A 19368-nucleotide genomic window follows, 5' to 3' on the forward strand; every position below is an offset into this window, starting at 1 on the left:
CCAGATTTGGCCTTACTGATGGTATAAACCACAATCATTAACTTGGTTATAAGGACCTGCTGCTTTTTATGTAAAATGTCAAATGAACGAAGTCAATTTATAAATTGAACGGAAAATGTTGACCTCTCCCAGACCAATATAATAGAATAAAAAATTGTGTCAATAATATCATAGGGGAAAAAAAGCCTCCCAAAAGGAAAAAATAAATAAACCTGCAAAATGGTAGGACATACCTGGATGTCAGTCAAAACAATGAAAGTAACCAGCACCTCGACATATTCCCCCAAATTATTGAATTTCTAGGATGAGAATGAAACCCAGAAGAATTCAGGCAGGAACAGAAGGTAACCTAGACTGAGTAACAAAAAATCAGGCTGACCTCAGACTTTTCCCCTGAAACATTAGATGCTAGTTGAAAATGAGGCAGGGCGCCTGGGTGGCTCAGTAGGTTAAGCATCTGCCTTCAGCTTGGGTCATGATCCCGGGGTCCTGGGATCGAGCCCCGTGTCAGGCTCCCTGCTCAGTGGGGAGTCTGCTTCTCCCTCTGCCTGCTGCTCTCCCTGATTGTGCTCTCTCTCTCTCTCTTTGTCAAATAAATAAATAAAATCTAAAAAAAAAAAGAGAGAGAGAGAGAAAAAAAGAAAAGAAAATGAAGCAACACCTACCCTATCTACAGGATTCTTCTCCTGGGGGCCCAGAGTGCACATCAGCACAGGACAGCTCCGCTAAGTCCTGCTATGCATGGGGGAAGAAATATCAAACATTAAGTGGTCTACACGTATTAACCTGTTGACTTCTCCTCGCTTCCACGAGGGTGATGTTATTATTATTTTACAAAAGAGGACCCTGAAACACAGGGAACTTAGTAAAATGCCTGAGGTCACATATCTAGAAAGTAGCAGATGCTGTGATTTGCACTCAAGCACTCTGGCTCCAAAATTTGTACATTTGGACCTTATGCTGTTTGAAAACTAACAAATCAGCTAAAATAAAAGATAATGTACAAGTACGGTACCAATTGTCGCACGACAGTCAGCCCATGTCAGCGAGCTCCTACTCATCCCTTAGGCTTTAGCTTAAATGTCACTCCATTAGGGAAATTTCTATGACCTCTTCAGACAGGCCTCCCCGTCAGGGTATAACCAGGAAATGACAGCTCCATACGTATTTCAAACAAAGGGGATTTAATACAAAGAACTGGTTACAAAGGTGGTGAAAAAACTGTGAAGCCAAATAGGGAACAGTGAGGCAAGAGATAAGCACCAGAGATTAATAGCAGTGGGAAATTACTATGGTCTCCATGGAGTGAAAGGACAATGAGAACAAGCAGTGTCCCAGAGACCATGGCTATTCAGAGGCAGCTGGGGCCACAGAGCGAGGGACTTTCTGATGGGAGCTGGACACCCGGAGGGGATGCAGCTATGGCTGGAGAGACCAGAAGAGGCAGGTACAGAAGGGGAGAAACACACTGGAACCTCCTCCTCTCTGCCTTCCAAACTCCTGCCAGTGCCTCCCACTGGCTGAACCAATCTGGAAGGTACAGGACAAGGGAAGCTGGGTAACATTGCTCCCTAGGACACAGAGCAGAACAGGGGAAGAATAGTGACTGCTGATAAACTCTCCCTCTATACTGCCAAATACCCCCCCACAATATCCCTATGGTAACATACCTTATCCTTCTATCCATGAGTTTGGTGTTTGCCTTCGCCATGGCAACAGCCATGACCACCCTTTAGATCACCCTTCAGAAAAGAACTTGTCCAGTTAAGTGACAACCTCCAGCCTCCATACCTACTGGCATTCACACCAAGGCCATACCTTGCCAGGGTTGCTCTGAGCCAATGCCTGAACACAACAGGGGTATTACAGCTGGGCCACTCCTGGCCATTGTAAGCAATATGACTCCTCTAAGTAAGTTTTGCTCTGCGCTCCCCATCAGCCTTGCTGAGAGTTTCCCAGAGCCACACCGTAGACTGAGTTTCTTCCTACCTTATCCTCTCTTCCTGCGACATTGTCAGACTCACTCGTGTTCACAGGCGGTTGTTCTCGACCCGCACTCCCTTCTCCATGATCCTTGACAGGTACTTTCTGCAATCTCTTTCCTTTCTAATTCCATCTTGGCATGTGCTTTTCTGGAAAACCCCCCAACCTATAATCTTCTGGAGAGAAGAGAACGTATGCATCTTGTTCATTGCTAAAGTCCCATGACCCAGTGTAATTCCTGGTACATAGCTAGCACTCAAGACATCATTAATGAATAACTGTTAAATGTTTGAAGGACTGAAATGACACCACACAATCAATCTTTAGCAACAAGTATTAATCATGAATAGATTTGAAACAAGCAGTAAATAACTCACCTTCAAATGAGGATTCATTATAAGTTCTTTTGCCATTTGCAGCTTGCTCTCACACAAAAAAGAATTCTGTATCAATCATTAAAGCCAATAACATCCAAACATTCCTGGACTTGACATAGGGGATAACTCTTAGAATTCATTCTTGGTTCCCAAGTAAAGCAAATCACTTTTAAGTTGGCATTTCAAAATTTTCAGATTTTCACTGTTCACTGAAAGATGTGTGTATTCAACAGATAGAGAACAAAGGATTCGGACTACATAAGGGTCAGAAGACAAGATTATTAATAGGATTATTCCTGTAGTCAGGGAACCGGACACTATAGAATCCGATTTAACTGCCCCTCACCCCACTGGCCCCTTATTTGAGTCTCATGCCTTTTTCAGGGAGGAAAACATTTAAAATACCTGAATCAAAGCCGAGATTACTAAAACCAGGCACACAGGGCTCTAGAGTGCTAGCAATTTTCTTTCATCTTATTCCACAAAACCAAGAGCAAGATAAGAAGATAGGATGTCGGGAGAAATAATAGGCATCATGTTAAGTGCCAACCTCTTTTTAAAAAGTCTCCTTTGCCACTAAGATTAACCCCTTCCTAAGATAAAAATTTGAACTAGGCAAACATTTCTGTGCTTTTTTGTGAAATATCTGGAAAAGTCTAGGTTTACTTTGCACAAGGGATATATATTCATTCACAGTTTCAATGTCTGTTATATTTCCAAAATTAATTATATATAAAATAAGTTTTAAACACAATTGTTCCCTTTGACCTGTATTTCTCGTAAATTGGTAAGTAAATCTACAGGCTTAATGAGATTCAGGTTTTATTTTTTTGGCAAGAATATTTCAAAGGTGATGCTGTGAACTTCCACTGGGAGGCACGTAGTGTCTGGTCAATGTCTGGTCAATGTCCATTTTATGATGGCAGCAGACAAATGACGCTCAATGCCCAGCTCCATCAGGTCAGTAGGAGTTGCAAAATGTTACTGTAGTATTATTTTTGTCCTTATTTATTAACTGGAATACTTTGTGAAGAGAAACCATCTCATTAATAATTTGATTACCTCAGGTACAGTTAGTATAGGAAAAGCAGAATAAGAGCTTGCTTCTATTCATATACTTACCAGCCTTCAAAATAATGAATTGGAGCCATACAGTCCTCAAAGGTGACTGATGGATTTTTCTTTCCTTTTTATTTTAGTATCATTATAAAATCATTTCTTTAAATATATTTGATGTGTTTTAATTCATCATAACTGTTATCTTTACTCATGCACAAATTAGTCCATCTTTAGCCAGTGACAACCCACTCAAGTTGGTTCCTGAGTCTTTTTGAAACCACCTTCCCATTGTAAATCAGCAGTATAGGCACGCTAAGAAAAACCCTGGTTATGGAAAAACAGTACCATCTTATTTCCTTAAAAAAAATGGAAGGAAGATAAAGATAGAGACAGAGAGATGGAGAAGAAATGTATTGATTAGAAGAGAATTAAAACACACACCTGTTAGGATGACTGTTATAAAACACGCACACACTCACGCACGCACGCACACACACAGGCACATACACACACACTTTGGTACAAAGATAGATGGTCCCCAGCAGATTTGACCCCTCTGCTTCCACTGACCCCTGGAGCCCAGTATTTCAAATATCCTGATCTTGTGCAGTTTCTCATTTCAGATTTTAAAAATAAAATTCTATTGCTCATCTTTAAAAAACCAGAAAATAATATGCATTGGTGAATGTGAAGAAATTGGAACTTTGGTGCATTGTTGATGAGAATGTAAAATGGAATTACTATATCATGCAGCAATTCTACTTTCTGGCATGTAACTAAAGAACTGAAGGCAAGGTCTTTAAGAGATATTTGTACACCCATATTCATAGCAGCATTATCCCCAAGAGCCAATCAAAGTGGCAATTCAAGTTTCTGGCAATGGATGGATGGATAAACAAAATGTGACTATGCAAAGGCATAGTATTCAGCTTTAAAAAGGAAGAAGGTTCTGACACATGCTACCATGTGAAGAAAACTTGAGGACGTTATGCTAAGTGAAATTAAGCCAATTACAAAAATAAAAAATAAAAGCAAATACTCTGTGATCTACCTATGTGATACCCAGGGTAGTTAAATTCATAGAAACATAAAGTAGAATGGAGTTGCTGGGACCTGAGAGGAGGGAGGAATGGGGAATTAGTGTTTAATGAGTCTCAGTTATGCAAGAAGAAATAAGTTTTGGAGAAAGATGGTGGTAATGGTTACACATTGTGAATGTACTTAACACCTCTAAACTCTACACTTAAAAATGGTTAAGATGGCGGTGCCTAGGTGGCTCAGTCGCTTAAGAATCAGACTCTTAGTTTTGGCTCAGGTCATGAACTCATGGGTCATGGGATGGAGTCTCGCATCAGGCTCTGTGCTCCGCCGGGAGTCTGCTTTGAGATTGTCTCTCTCTGCTCCTCCTCCCACTCATTGACTGCTCAATTGTGCGTGTGCTCTCTCTCTCTCAAATAAATAAATTAATATTTTAAAAAATGGTTAAGATGGTAAACTTTATGTTATGGGTATCTTACCACAATTTAAAAAATTATGAGATAACAAATTGCAATATTATTTGGATCTGGATTCAAACTCTGTTAAAAAAAAAAAAGATAGGATAACATAGTTTGCATTCCCCAAGGTCTTGAGATGTCATTCCAGAAAAGAGAATTGTGGGAACAGGGAAGTATTACTGGGAAAGAAGAAAAGCAGATAGGAAGGTACATTAGGGAGGTGGCCTACACGTAGGGGCTGATTCACCCAGGGCCTCTGAGAAGCACATGACAAGCTGCTGAGAATTGTCTTCTTGCATGACAGGAGGTCTAATCCTAACTCCACAGACCCCTGCTCCCTATTTGCATAGTGTCACCCCTGGGTTTTATGACCCACACCTTGGGGGTGCATTATGCACTCTGTGGTGTGTTGGTTCCTTTGGCGCAGAAAGACATGGACCTCAGGCTTAGAGTAAGAGTGCCAGCAGGAAGGAGCCAGAGCTCATGTGAAACTCTGAGGCTGAAATTGGAGGGAGCGGAGACGGTGTGACCTAAAGATCTTAAGGCCTTTCCCACGGAAGACCAGGCAGGAAGAAAGGATATGGAGTGCATATCGATGATGCAGAGGGATGATCGTTCACTTTTTTTTAGATTTGATCACTATATCATGGTGTGTTTAGGAGAGGGGAAGAAAATTCTTGTTTTATGGATACATTTTGAAATATTTACAGATGAATTAATAAAATATCTGGGATTGGCTCCAAAATAAATGGATAAGGGTACTTCCCTACTTTCATGGGGAAAACAGAAATAAAATTGGCCGTAAGTTAATATTTGTTGAAACAAAGTACTAAGTACATAGGAGTTTACTATAATATTCTATTTTTCTGTGCATTTAAATGTTTCCATAGTAAAAACTTTTATTTTAATGTAATTGTTTGACAACATTCATAAAGATAGCCTCCTAAATTCACTGGGATCAAAATGTATCTGTCTGGGTGGCCTGTTTTTGTTGGCTAGTCGTGAAAATTATTTTCCATTCTCAAATTCTGAAGGATTTCTGAAAAAAAATCATTTCCGTCTACAAAGTTACAAAATGTTTACAATTAAACTCATAACTAGAGGGGCGCCTGAGTGGCACAGCAGTTAAGCGTCTGCCTTCAGCTCAGGGCGTGATCCCGGCGTTGTGGGATCGAGCCCCACATCAGGCTCCTCCGCTATGAGCCTGCTTCTTCCTCTCCCACTCCCCCTGCTTGTGTTCCCTCTCTCGCTGACTGTCTCTATCTCTGTCAAATAAATAAATAAAATCTTTAAAAAAAAAATAAATAAATAAATAAACTCATAACTAGAGAGACTTTAAAATGTTAGTTGCTCCTGTGGTATAATTATTTACTACCTATACTTTTTTGTTTCCTGCTGCCATAAAATGCTGTTATGAATTAAAGTTGACTCTTCCAACACCGTATCATTCACTCTAGATGGATATAACAAATCCTGAAATAAGAAAGACAACAGGCAAGGCTCTGTTGCACTGTGGCCACAAGCTACAAAAGCGAAGTGCTCTGTGATGGGAAACCCGAATCTACTATAACCAAGTGCATGCGCTGCTTCCTCGAAAAACTTACCAACGTGGCCTCAAAGTCAAAGAGATATTTTGCATTACCTTTCCTGGACAATTTACTGTTCCGAATTACGGCATTTCACCTATTTCTACATTCGTGATGGCTCTTTGGTGGCACAGCAGCAGAACCAACTGCTGCTCGCTGAATCTAGAAAGGAAATGATCGAAAGCATGCAGGATAACTTCCAATGTAAGGAGAGGCTGACCAAGCAGCCGACAAGGGGCAGAGACCTGCTCCACGTCAGATATGGTGGCAGCAGGAACCAGGGCATGCCATCTCAGGGCACCACCCCCAGGGTGAATAGCCTAGAACCATTTCCAGGCGTTTAGTCCCTCTGCTCAAGATTCCTTTCCCCAGAAGTCTTCGGATGGTATAGGTTGGGCCGAGGCCCCTCGCTTGGTCTTGACGGACAATCCCAGCATGGTTGTACCCAAACAGAGTTGTACTTCCCTAAAGCAAAACGGCCAAAAAAAAAAAGGAGATTTGAGGGTGTGGGCTGCGCAGGCAAAAGCAGCAGAAACCTTCTCCTATCTGCTTTGCTGAACTGCAAGAGGTTCATCCGCCTCAGTGTCCCCAGAGCACAGCTCAGTGCTGGCTGGGCAATGTGCAGAGCAGATGCTAACCCCGGGCCACGGCAGACACACCAGAAGCCTGGACCTAGGATGTGGGAAGGCGGTGCCGTCCAGTACAACTCGACAAAGTTAGATGTGTTGGACGACAACAGAAAAACCCAAGCAGCTTAGAGCCAAACAGAGCTGGGATGGGAGGAAGAAACGAGAGAGAAGCACACTTTAGGACCGCATTACTCCAAAGCAGTCGGATGCGGCACACATCCCTTTAAACAGAGTTTTGATAAAAGGAAAGAGCAAGGTGCAGTGTGTACACGTATATCAATTAGACAATTTGTTAATTGATCCCATGAGGCCACACGCTGACTTGTATGTGGAACCCCCGACATGAAGACGAAGTTACAGTGTGAGACTCTGCCAGGAGCGACTACAGTATTTCCCACTCTGTGTGCAGTGAACTATGGGTCACGTATTGATTCGGTAGCTACGTGCCTACATATCTTTGTCAATATTATCATTTCTGAACACGAAGGGCAGCAATATTTTGCCATGAGTATGAAGGACTACCGTATACTGCAGAAGCACAAGCAGACAAGAGGCATTCTTTATGGAAACTGAGAATGTTATAGGAACAATTATATAAAATCTGTCAGGGCCTCGCCATGTCTAAATCAACATTGTAGCTCATTAATATTAATATGCAATTTATGAAAGGCTGCAAGTACAAAGGTCTTTTTAAATGCAGGTAGCTTTAAAAGCAGCATGCACGCAGGAATAAATATTGTCTCACACTCCATTCGTGCAAACGTGATTATATACAATGCATGAAAATAATTTTGCACCAGAATATACATGAAAAGTAAGTCACTGAAATAATGTTCCGATTCTAAGGTAAGCATCAATAAAAATGCCGGCTAGTTCTAAAACAACCAGAACGTCCTTTTCCTGCACAGACACAGAACCACTCAAACACTAAGGAGAAAGTTAGATTATATATTATCAATCAGTGGCTTGTCCTGGAGAGTTAAATACTTCTGCACTTTTCTAATTATTTCTGTTTCTCTGCAAAGATGCCTGATCAGCTGTTTAGATCAAAGTTGTTCAATCATAGCCTTCTTATATACAAAGATGCTGGCTGGACAGACCCATATTCCAAAAGTGCATCCCTTCCCTACTAATTGTGTTTTATTTGAAAATGGCCTCATGGTCTCAGTTCAGAGCAGTCCTAAATGTCAATTCTTCAATTTGAGCCAATCTTCCAAAGAAAAACTTTTCTTTAGAGAAGAGAAGAATAAAGGAGAAAGAAAACCTTTCCCACATAAAATATGCTCCAAAAGTGATTGTTGAATGAACAGCGTCAGGAATCCCACTGAAGTCTACACTGCTACCACATTCCAGAAAATTCTGTCTGGACATCTCAGGGACGCTGGTAAGGAGGACCTGACAGAAATTTATTTGCTCCTGGGGATGAAGAACTTTCCAGAGAAAGCCATCCTAAGGCAATAAAAATTGCCCCCAAACAATGACTCAGTTGCTGAAGAGAGGACCCATGTGCTGGCACGTACCTCTTTCCATTCCCCATCTGGCACCCTGGAGGAGAGAGGACACCAGGTAAAACCCGAACGTCGCATTTCATGCAGAGTTCATACGTAATTAAAAGATTGAGAGAGAGGTCCCATCCCCCACTTCGCCTCAGTGTATCCTGCAGGTGGGCCATGAGAGGGCTCTGTCTTGTCCCCTGTATGTCTACTGGGGGAATGGATGGAGGGGGGGGCTGCAGTACCTGACTGGGAAAGCAGAGCAGCCACGAGGCTGGGCGTGTCGCAGGCACATGGTGGAAATCGCCGGAACTGCCATTTCAGAGGAGCACAGCATGTGGCTTGAGCAGGTGTTAGTGAGAGCCCATAAAATCCAGGACATTAGTGATTATGTGACTCCGTTGTACCTAAAGATTAACAAGCCTGACTCAGCTCAAGGAACAAACAAACCGATGATAAGCCCTAGTCGCTTTAAAGCACTTTTCCCTTCACAGGATTTGACTTCAATCAAAATTAGAAGACTGTGATGTCACAGGAGACTGTGATGTATCAGCTTAAAGGACAACAGTGGGAAATATCTGGGTTTATCCTGGTCAATGGTCTGTGGCAATCATCATTTTTTCTTTGACTCCACGGCTGCAGTAAATCAAGCAACTCCTAAGCTCCTTAAAGATCTGCTTAATTTTTATCTTTAAATATGCATTCTGGATCGTTTCTTTCCGTCTTTTTAATGTCATCTTGTCCCATCACATCTGATAAGCAAAAAAATTAACTCAGGTTGACATCCTCCCTACCAGAGATGCAGAGCTATTCAATTAACTAAAGATGGCTCTAAATACCAGCCTTTAAATGATAGCTGATCTGCAAAAAGCAAGCATTGTTTCCGACATGCCGTGTCACATTTCTAACTCTTCACTCTGCATTGCGCGACATCCTGCAATGTCAGCTAACGTGGAAAGCAGCCGTACGCAACAGGACGGGGTGACTTAAAATTGAATGAAAGCCACTCTTCAGGCTGAGTACCCATTCTATGTCATCCATTAGGAAAAATAAAAGGGCAAAGAATGAAAGGTTATTTTCGAAAACCATTGTTTAAAATAAGCTATGCCTCCTTGAACACTTACATAAAATGTATCTTTCTTCTCTGTATCTTTACTCCATAATTTATTATTGTGAAAGCCAATTTGAAAGATAAATCCTATGCCATTTCCCTAATCAACTTGCACTTACCCATGTTGTCACCCCCATCCCATAATATAGTTTCTGGCTTGAAATCATGGGCCTTTTAAAATTCTGGAGTTGGAAAGGACCTGGGAGATCACAAAGGTCAACCCATTTACTGTGCTGATGAGGAAACAGAGCCAGGATGTAAAAAGATTTGTCCAAAGTCAAATTGCTAATTAGTGGCAAAGCTCCTGCTAGAATCTGCACCCCCTTTCAGCCAGCGCCTTTCAACGGCACCGTGCGGGGTGCGAGCTGCTGTGAGGGAACGCGGGAGGGCACCTTGAGATGGTTTACAGCAGCATAAACAGCAGACAATTAGGTCTAACAGGCTCTGATTGAATTTCTGCTTTATTTTCATTTCTTGTCGCATTTCAGTGTTTTAAAAGAGTTTGCTATTTACGTAGAATGGTCAAGCACTCCCGTGAATCTATTAAAATATGCTGTGTAATCAGCCAAAAATAAAATGAATGGAAAGCCCAATGAAAGACCAAAGAAAACAAGGGAGAGGGAAGGAAATCTGGAGAGGAGAGAGGGTACTGTTGCCACTGGCTATTGTTCCCATTTCTGATGATGAAACCAAGATCAGAGCCATTAGCTTGCCCCATTTATCAGATCTCCTCTCCACCTTTCCAACAAATGGCCGACAACCAGACCTTTCACCACTTCTTCTCCAGTGCCTTTCCCACATCGATGGCCCTTATGCCAGACTTAACAGTTCAAGTTGGGTGGTGAGAAAAGGACAAAGAGTGGAATCATATCTTAGAAAGGTACTTCTGAAAGCTGGCTGTATCTCAGGGGTAGGAGAGACCCGCAAGGAGAGATTCCAGGAGAGCCACGATCTCCCTTCTACCACCAAGGCCTGAAACAATAACCTCTGCTTTGTGCTAAGGAGTTTTGTTGTGCGCGCACAGCTTGCCCGGACTGAGGATTGTGCGCGTTACCTTCCACGTTGCCCTCACTAATGCATTCAACCAAATCCAGTGTGTCTCTGCCGCCCGGCTAGACTCCCTTAGCTCCACGGCCGTGGCACTCATTTCCAACTTTGTTTCCCCGTGTGAGTGTGCATAAATCATTGTCTTATGTAGCAAAACAAGATACCCTCCCTTTTTGAAAATGGAGCTGTTTATCCAGTGTGGGGCAGCTCGCCCTTCCCTGCCCCGCCACGTCTCTGCTCCTTCAAGCGCAGCCTGTCAGTGATTCACGTCTCCGTAGGAACTGGACAAAGGTGTCTAATCCTGAAAATCTGAACAGTGCTCTCTGGTGACCTTTTTCCATATCTCGGCCTATCCAGTTCTCCTACCAGTTGTTCCGCCACCCTTCCTCGACTGAAAAGCATTCTGCCTGACCCAGGAGACAGGTGCAAAGAGGACAGGCAACAGGGGGCTTTCTCGCTGTTGTTCCTTGACCTCGCACTCCCACTCCCACTCAACACGAAACACTGATGTTAACTTTAAAAGCTTCTTGTTCTCTTTGGCATTTTTCAAAAGCCTCCGTTCTTTCTGAGTCTTAACCTTCCTACCTCTCTTCGTGAAGCTTCCCGTGTGTATTTCATGTTTGTACTAGGTCATTTATTCATTCTCCCTTTCTTTGATCACTTTTAGACCTGAGACAACCCAAGTGGTTGGTCCTCGGCCAGCCTCAGAGCCCCCTTGATACCGCACTTTCTATCTGTGCTCCAGGACAGGCGCATTTACCTCGGAAGTGCACTTTTCAGAATTACATTTTCTGGGTCTCCTTTTTCTCCTGAGTTACCTTGCCTAGTAGAGTCTTGGCGGCGCAGCGTCCTGAGGCAGGAGGGACCATCACCTATTCCAGGAACTGAGACAGGAGACTAAAGCCGGGAAGGCATGGGTTAAGGATTTGGCCATCTTTAACCTTCAGCCTTTTGACATTAGCCCTGATAACAATTAGAATGACATCATCGCCTCTCCTTCCCTCTGCGAACACCTTGGAGCCACTTCACTATCTTGAAGGGGAAGGAAGAGAGAGGTCTCAGGACTCTAAAGGAGAGCCATTGTTCGCATACCTGATAGAAGCTTCGAGAAGAACCACTGGCTAAAGTGAGATTTGATATGCTCTGCAGGGGCATGAGTAGCTAATGACCCCTTTATCACAAACAGCAGAGCTACCTATAACAAAGGGTGAGTTTTCTCATCTCAGGAAGTGAGTGCAACTAATCATGTATGGGGGAAAGCCTCCTACATTTGCGCTTCTGCCATTCATGGGGGCCCCAACGTGCTCTAAAATTTGCCCCAACTCCAAGCCCCATTTGGGCCCAATGATTCATCATGGATGCTGAGTTGTGGCAAGTAAGCAACAGCAACCTGAAGACTGTCTCTGCCCACCTGTGAGTCATACCTTCTGTCACCCGGCATCATGTGGCCTCTAGTCACTGACTCACCACTGCCAGGAGTGGAGCTGCCAGTAGAGACAGGTGTTCCCGCTGCTCCGTTCGATGTCACAGTGCCCCCAGACGGCTGTCAGAAAGGAATGACTGAGTACCTCACACCTGTCCCTCCCACCCTCAGCCTTGGCCTTCCCAGAGCCCACTTCTTCAGGGCACAAGTGGAGAGCACTGCGAACACTCCACAGAGTCCTCACGGGGAGGGGGGCTCACCTCTCCAGTAGATGCCACTTCAGGAAACCAGCCTGGCACCTCTGAGAGGAAGGACCCTGCAATGGAGAGCTTCCGCTCGCTTTAGGTTCTGTGGCTCCACACAGAAGAGCAAGACCGGGAGCATGGTTTCAATTGTTGTCAGAATTTTCCACAATCTGCCAACGAGTGCTTTTGCAATATTCATAATTCCAGTCCCTGGATGGGGAGGCCTGTACCGATTTGCATGGCTGCTTTTTAAAGATGAAACCCAAAAGGTGTATGTATGCTCCAACATGGCTGCGATTTTAGCTGTTCAGAGAACACAGCAAGATAAATAACCATGCCATGAGAAATTACAGCGTTATGTACTGCAATAAATATGACAAATGATAGGCCACATATTCATTGGCTCATAACGGTTGGCAGGCATAACCATCTGTAGATCCAAAGTTGAACTATTGGTTTTCTCTCCCTCAGCCGCCTTGATCTGTGTCTACCTCAGCCGGAGCCCCTGATCTTTAAGGCAGCCCGCACAAGCTTGCGAAACCTTTGACTTTCTTAGGGTTTAATTACGAAATACAGGTGTTGCCACAGAAAAGTCAAACCTTTCTGTGTGTATGAGAAAGAAAACACAACGAGAGATCTCATGTCCCTCTCTTGAAGTGGAGAAGCTTTTTACTTGCAAAGAATCTGAAAGCAGGAGAGGCAAACCTAAGGATAATTAAGAAAAATGATGGTGTTTGTGGCCACAGAAGAAATAAATCTTCTGTGTCTCTCGTTTATTTATTGATTAAACAAGGAACCCTACAATGGATTGAAGCTCTTGCTTTTGTCACTAGAAAGGTAACACTGAAGTCCATTATTTCATTATGTGAAATGCTAATCTATATATCTCATTTAGAATCTAAATCCTCTGCTCGGTTGAAATCTCAGCTTACACCACTGATAAGAGAAAGCCTAATGAGCCCTAATGTCGCCACAGCAAAACTTGCCCAATTAGACCAGCTGTTCCATTAAAAAAGTACACTGTGAACTTCTCATGCAGAGTCTTGACGGTTCAGAGTTGAAAAATCCATGCCAAGAAAAATCAGATTTTTAAACAGGTGTCTTTCTGAGCAGCGCTACTTCCTGCCTTGATTCTCCCTTCTTAGCCCTGGAGGAGGATATCTGGAAGGGTTTCATCAGAAAGGCAGACAAAGGGATTTTTCAGACAGTGCAAGGCGCTAGCAAAACTCCCTGTAATAGAAACCTTTCCCCGGTTACTGTTGGCGACCTGGGAGTGAGACGGCTGAGCAGGACAGCTGATTCCTGATCATTACGCATTTCGTCTTTCACATGACTGTTTCCCTTTCAGCACTCATTAAAATAAAGCAAAATGACCATACCCAAGAGCAAAATTCTTTCTACCTTCCTCACACAAAAAACACCAAGCCAAAGAGTGTTCAAGGGCAGATTTTGGAAAAACAAAACTGCAGGATTATGAGAGCCTTCTGCTACCATTTCTTATCCAGGTAGCACACCATCAAATCAACACTGGCGCAGTAACATAAATCCATTTGGTAGCATGAACTGACCAAATGCACGGAGCCCCTTCTACATACACAGCAGCAAGCAGGGTTGTGGGACGATGGGGGGAGGGGCTACAACTAAAGCAGACATGGCCCACTCTTTACAGCTTCCGGTCCATGCGGACAGAGCGTTCTAATGCAGGGCAGACAGGCCTCCTTGGTGCATGAGGGACTCAGACAGCGCTGGGGCATCAGAGGAGAGAGACTCAGCTGGGAGAACAGATGAGGGAAGGTTTCCTGGAGGAGATGGTCCTTGAAGAAAGGGACCACTTCAACATGGTGACATGGGGAAGTGGAAGGGCACCCCAGACGGAGGAAGAAACATGAAAACATAAAAGCAGAAAAACATAAAAGCACCAAAGTGCTTTTGAGCCAAGTAGAGTGAGAAAATGAACAAAGTACCAGGCATGCAAGCAAGCATTGAAAATTGTTTGCTTAGAAATACTCACTGAACATTTCTCTTAGCTTATTTCTGACACGCTTCAAGGCACAGGGGAGACAGTAGTGAACAAAACAAACAAAATCCCTGCTCGCCCAGTTATTTCCTAGCTGGGGAAGATACGTACAACTATATAACAGATCAGGTGTTTTTTAAGGTTATGCAAGTTATGTATATGTTTTCACATTACGAAATGACGGAAAGCCAGGGTTACAGAAGGTATTCCGGAGAATTTTCTGCTAAGGTAACTCTTGAGCAGAAACCTCAAGTGAAGGGTGAACTAAGGGTCTGCTTTGGAAAATAGAAGTCCCAGCTATAATGTCAACCTCTCCAAGACCGACGAGGGGTGAATTGCAAAGCTGTTGCGGCTAATTCCACTGAAAGCCTTAATGACACTGTCTCAGTGGACTTTTTTTTCTTTTCACCCAGGGCTTCGGGACTCCGGTTTCCCCTATTCACAGCGAAAATGTTTCAAGGTTAAAAAGCCAACTGCACTCCCCTACTTCTCTGGCTAATGTGAACTATAAAAAGTAATAATGTGGTCTTTGTGTCTAACAGCCACATCTTCTTTCCCAGTAAATTCAGCATAAAACTTCTCCAAGATGATAGATGAAGAAATGTGTACTAGCAGGTGCTGTCCGTGCTGTCAGGCAGCCGAGAAGGAGCAGGGAGAGACTGATGGCCATTTCCTCCCCATAAATAGCGCTGCTCCACATCCTTCCTGTGACTTAGGGACAGGGCCCTCCTGGATTCGGCCCAGCGCCCTCGCCCTCGCCCTTGCCCACCCCAGTTTAGGTACCACTCTGATTTTCATTTTTCCCCCAGCTTCGTTTTATTATTAACACACATTAGCATGTCACGGGAGAGGTGTTTTCTGGATGGCTCAGGTGTCTCCACAGTCTCACAATTGATAAGCTCTTAAAATCACCCAGAATGGCTGCAGCACAGCCTCAGATCGAACTGAACAGACAAGAAAGACCATATTTCCAATGCCTACAGCAACCTCCAGGTCGGTTTCCCTCTCTGACCCAAAAATCAAAAAGGAAGGAAAAGAATCCAGCAGCCTAATGTGACGAGAAATGCAAGGTGATGTGTCAGAAATAACAATGCAGGTCGAGTGGCATTTGTTGCTGCTGAAAGTGACAAGCCACCCGCCTTCCCCCATAACCGCTTTTGCTCCTCCAGGAAAAACAATTGGCTGTCAGTCATTATCTTTCCAGAGCAGTAGAATATGAAGATTTTTCCTATTATGAAATGATGGCCCCATCGTGAAATAAGGTTGAGCATTCTCTCTCTTGCTACGTGGCATCGTTTTTTAAAAACGGCAATTATTCACGTAACTCCATTCTCAAAAAACACTTTATATGGTTTTCAAGCTTTAATGTACGTATGAATCACCTGAATCTTGCTAAAAATTAGAGTCTGCTTCAGGGAATCTGGGGTGTGGCCTAAACTGTTCATTAGGAACTCACTCCTAGGTCAAAGGCTGTTGGTCTGCCAATCACATTTTTCGTGTAGCGAGACAGTAAAGAGTGTCTTCAAAATTAGAGTTTTGATTACTCTGTATTTTGTTTTGCTTTATAGAACATGCCAATTTCTACTAGATTTGGGTTTTGATCAGGACCCTTGCTCTCCCAGTGCTTGCAAGTCCTCTGATGACAGCATTTGAATATCTTGACTTTTTAACAATTATGGTTGGTCATGTATTACCGTTCCCAGTGTTAGCTGTATTCTTTACAATTCATGCTCTGCATTTTATTAATGTGGAAGTCACTATGCTGATGAGTTGAAGTGCAGAAATTTTCTTTCCTAATTTTGGAGAGAGTTAGTAACTAAATCCTTTAGAAATCCAGTAAGCAAGAGTCTATTTGTTTAAAAAATACTGTGGTTTTTTTGGAAAATATTAAAGGCATATCACCTTTCTAGGGGCAAAAAAAAAAAAAACCTGCTATTTTCCTTGTTCCTCCTTGGAAGGAGAGTTATGAAAAATCATGGAAGGGAGCTTAGAATAAAAATAATTTTTACATTTTGATTCGGATCCTGTAATTTCAAAGAAAGCCTCTGAAGATAGATTGATTTTGATAATTTCCTGCATTCCACTTAACATCACCTGGAGCCAATCAAGAGAAATCAGAATATCTCGCTCTGACATTTGGGTGTGAAGCAAAAACAACACCTTTATATTTTAAACTTCACTGTTTCTGAAAGTGAGAGGTCGAGAGGCGGAGAGGTTGAAAGTTCTGGCTTCATCCATGCACATAAGAAGAGAACACAGCACTCGGCCCACAGATAAATTCAAATCAGATTTGCTAAGCTGGTAGTTCTGTCTGAAACCCTCTTAAGTAGAATCTGTTGATCAAGCCAAAGTGTATCCTGTAGTTCGTTTTGCATACAAACATCCTCTTACGTCTGTAGCTGAGAATATTTTATTTCCTTAAAACCCATGCCAATTTTAAGATTGTCAATTTATTTTCAAATTGCAGAGAGGGGATGGTAGTTGAGTATGCAGGAGGATATATTGCTCAATTGTCATTTAACCATAGATTAAATGTCTGCATAAAAAAGGAATGCATTTTACAATTTTCAAATTGATGAAAGTTTTATGGGGAGATGTAATGAGAATAAGGATGTATTTTATGCAGGAGGAAATGCTGTCTGGCACTGAGAACCATAGACAAGGATTGAAGAGTCTGGGATTGAATTGGTGGCATCACAAAAGGTGCCTTCAGGCATGGATGCTCCGAGGTGGTCAAAAGAGCATCCACGGAACCATAAAGGCTCACTGCTTCCTTTGGAACCTCAGACACTCTGGGGCTCCCAGGTGTAAGGAGAAGGCGGGATCATCTCACATCCGGCTGTGTGAAGCTGGGCCCAGAACTGAAAGGAGTGTAACATCGAGAAGAGATGGCACACCATGGTGGTCAGAGGCATGGATTCCCCAACCGGATTGCCTGCGTTGGAATCCACTTTCCAGCTGTGTGACCTTGGGCAGGTTACTTACCTGCCTATGCCTCAGTTTCTAAGCTATTCAGTGAAAATAAAAATAGTATTTACCTCGTAAGGTCGTGTTGACAATTAGCGAGTAATATGTGTCTAATGCTCAGATCAATCCCCGAGGTAAGCGTAGGCACTTTGTGTTCATTAAATAAATGAGTGAATAATCAAGCAAAGTGGTCGAGGCATGTATCGTCTAGATTCATATTGTTCAGTTTCAAATAGCTCTACCACCCTACCGCGTGAGTTAGGAGTCTAGCCGAAGACTAGGTCACTCATCTCGTATCTCCCATGGTATGAGTCATCTTGGGCCAGATCCTAGCCTGTCCGGAGCTTGGTTTATTCACACACAGCACACTTCCCAAGGTTGACATATATAGTTATCTCCCCGCTACTAGTCTTGTCTGCAGATTCGATAAGTGTGTCTTTAACTCACCAAAAAACAGTAACCAAGAAATGTCCAAGGAAAGAAAACAGAACGAAAGACCCTGTGGTGCCCTGGCGGTAATCTTCCAGGTTGGCGTCCATGCACTCATCGACCCTGTCTGGGCGTGGCTGTTCATCCACTATGACTCCACTTCAGGGTGCTGTCATGCAGCCCATATTTGGCTATTTAGTTCACAAAAATAGTCTCTTCTTACTGCGTGTTTCCTAACACACACTACATGATGATAACACCTTACACCTCCAGAGCACGCTACTATTTTGCAAAGCCTGTCACATCCAGTATTTTATTTAACTAGACATATTGTAAGAAAGTCATTTGTCTTTGAAGAAACAGCTTTGAGGAAATTTCCAAATTTAATTTAAAAACATACTTTCACTGCTAACAGAAGTTATCATCAAAAACAGTATTTCCATCAGTGATTCCTTTTAGGTGAGAGACTGTAGGCAGTGCGTCTCTGGATGTTTGCTGCAGGGGGCAAAGCCACCCCGACATTAAAATAACTCTTTGTGTTCTCTCCTCTCCTCTTCTCTCTGCTTCTACCCCAAGCCCTTGTTGCCTATTATATTGAAAACATCTCAATTTAAATTAAAAGCAAATTCTGTGTTTTCACTTGTTCAAAATCTCTACACGTTTACCCCGAGAGTAGCTTCGTCTGTAACTACCTTTCCTTGAGCCCAATCCCCCAAGATAATGTGCCTGCTGCCTCACCCACGCTTAGTTGGTAGGGCCTGAAAGTTAGTATTCCCCCGGCATCCCTAAATCCACGTCCTGTTCTGCCTCTGATCTCCTGGCCCAACACTTACTTACTTATTTATGACTTGGACTTCTCTTTTATTTCATTAAATGAGTAAATATATAGCTCACCCACTTTCCAAAAGCATCTGAGGTGACTCAAAAACACATGAGCACTTGGGGAGTGCAAAGGAACAACCAAGTTGGGCTTCCCAGGTCTTACTCTTGCTGTCCCTCAGCTTCTTCTGTCTTGCTTCTCCTCACACACCGCACATGGAAATCAGTCACTTCTCTTGGATAATTATGGTCTTAATCTCACTCTGTGAAGTGAATGCAAACTTTGTGGGCCCCAGAATCTTCTCAACACCCATTTTCTCTACTCTCCCCAGCCTGGAATCCTCCATCTCAGACAACCAAGCCCCTGGAGACTTCACGTGCCTGTTCTCCCTCTCCTGCCTTCTTATCTGTCCTTGGGAGTTTCTTTTATTTATATAACAAACATTTACATCAAGTTCTTAGTCTGTGCCGGTCCTTGTTCAAAGTGCCTGATATAGATGAGACCCTTGAATGCTCATAACAACACTCATGGGTAGAATTATTATCTACCCTACAAATGAGAAAACTAAAAGAGAGAGAAGTTAAGTGGCTGACACAAAAATTTCAAGCCAAGTGGCACAGCCAGGATGGGACTGGGGCAACGGGGTCTAGAATCTGCGCTTAGCCGGATTCTGCCTCCACTCGACT

Source organism: Ursus maritimus, unplaced genomic scaffold (assembly GCF_017311325.1).
Source record: "Ursus maritimus isolate PB19 unplaced genomic scaffold, ASM1731132v1 scaffold_1, whole genome shotgun sequence".
Classification (NCBI taxonomy): Eukaryota; Metazoa; Chordata; class Mammalia; order Carnivora; family Ursidae; genus Ursus; species Ursus maritimus.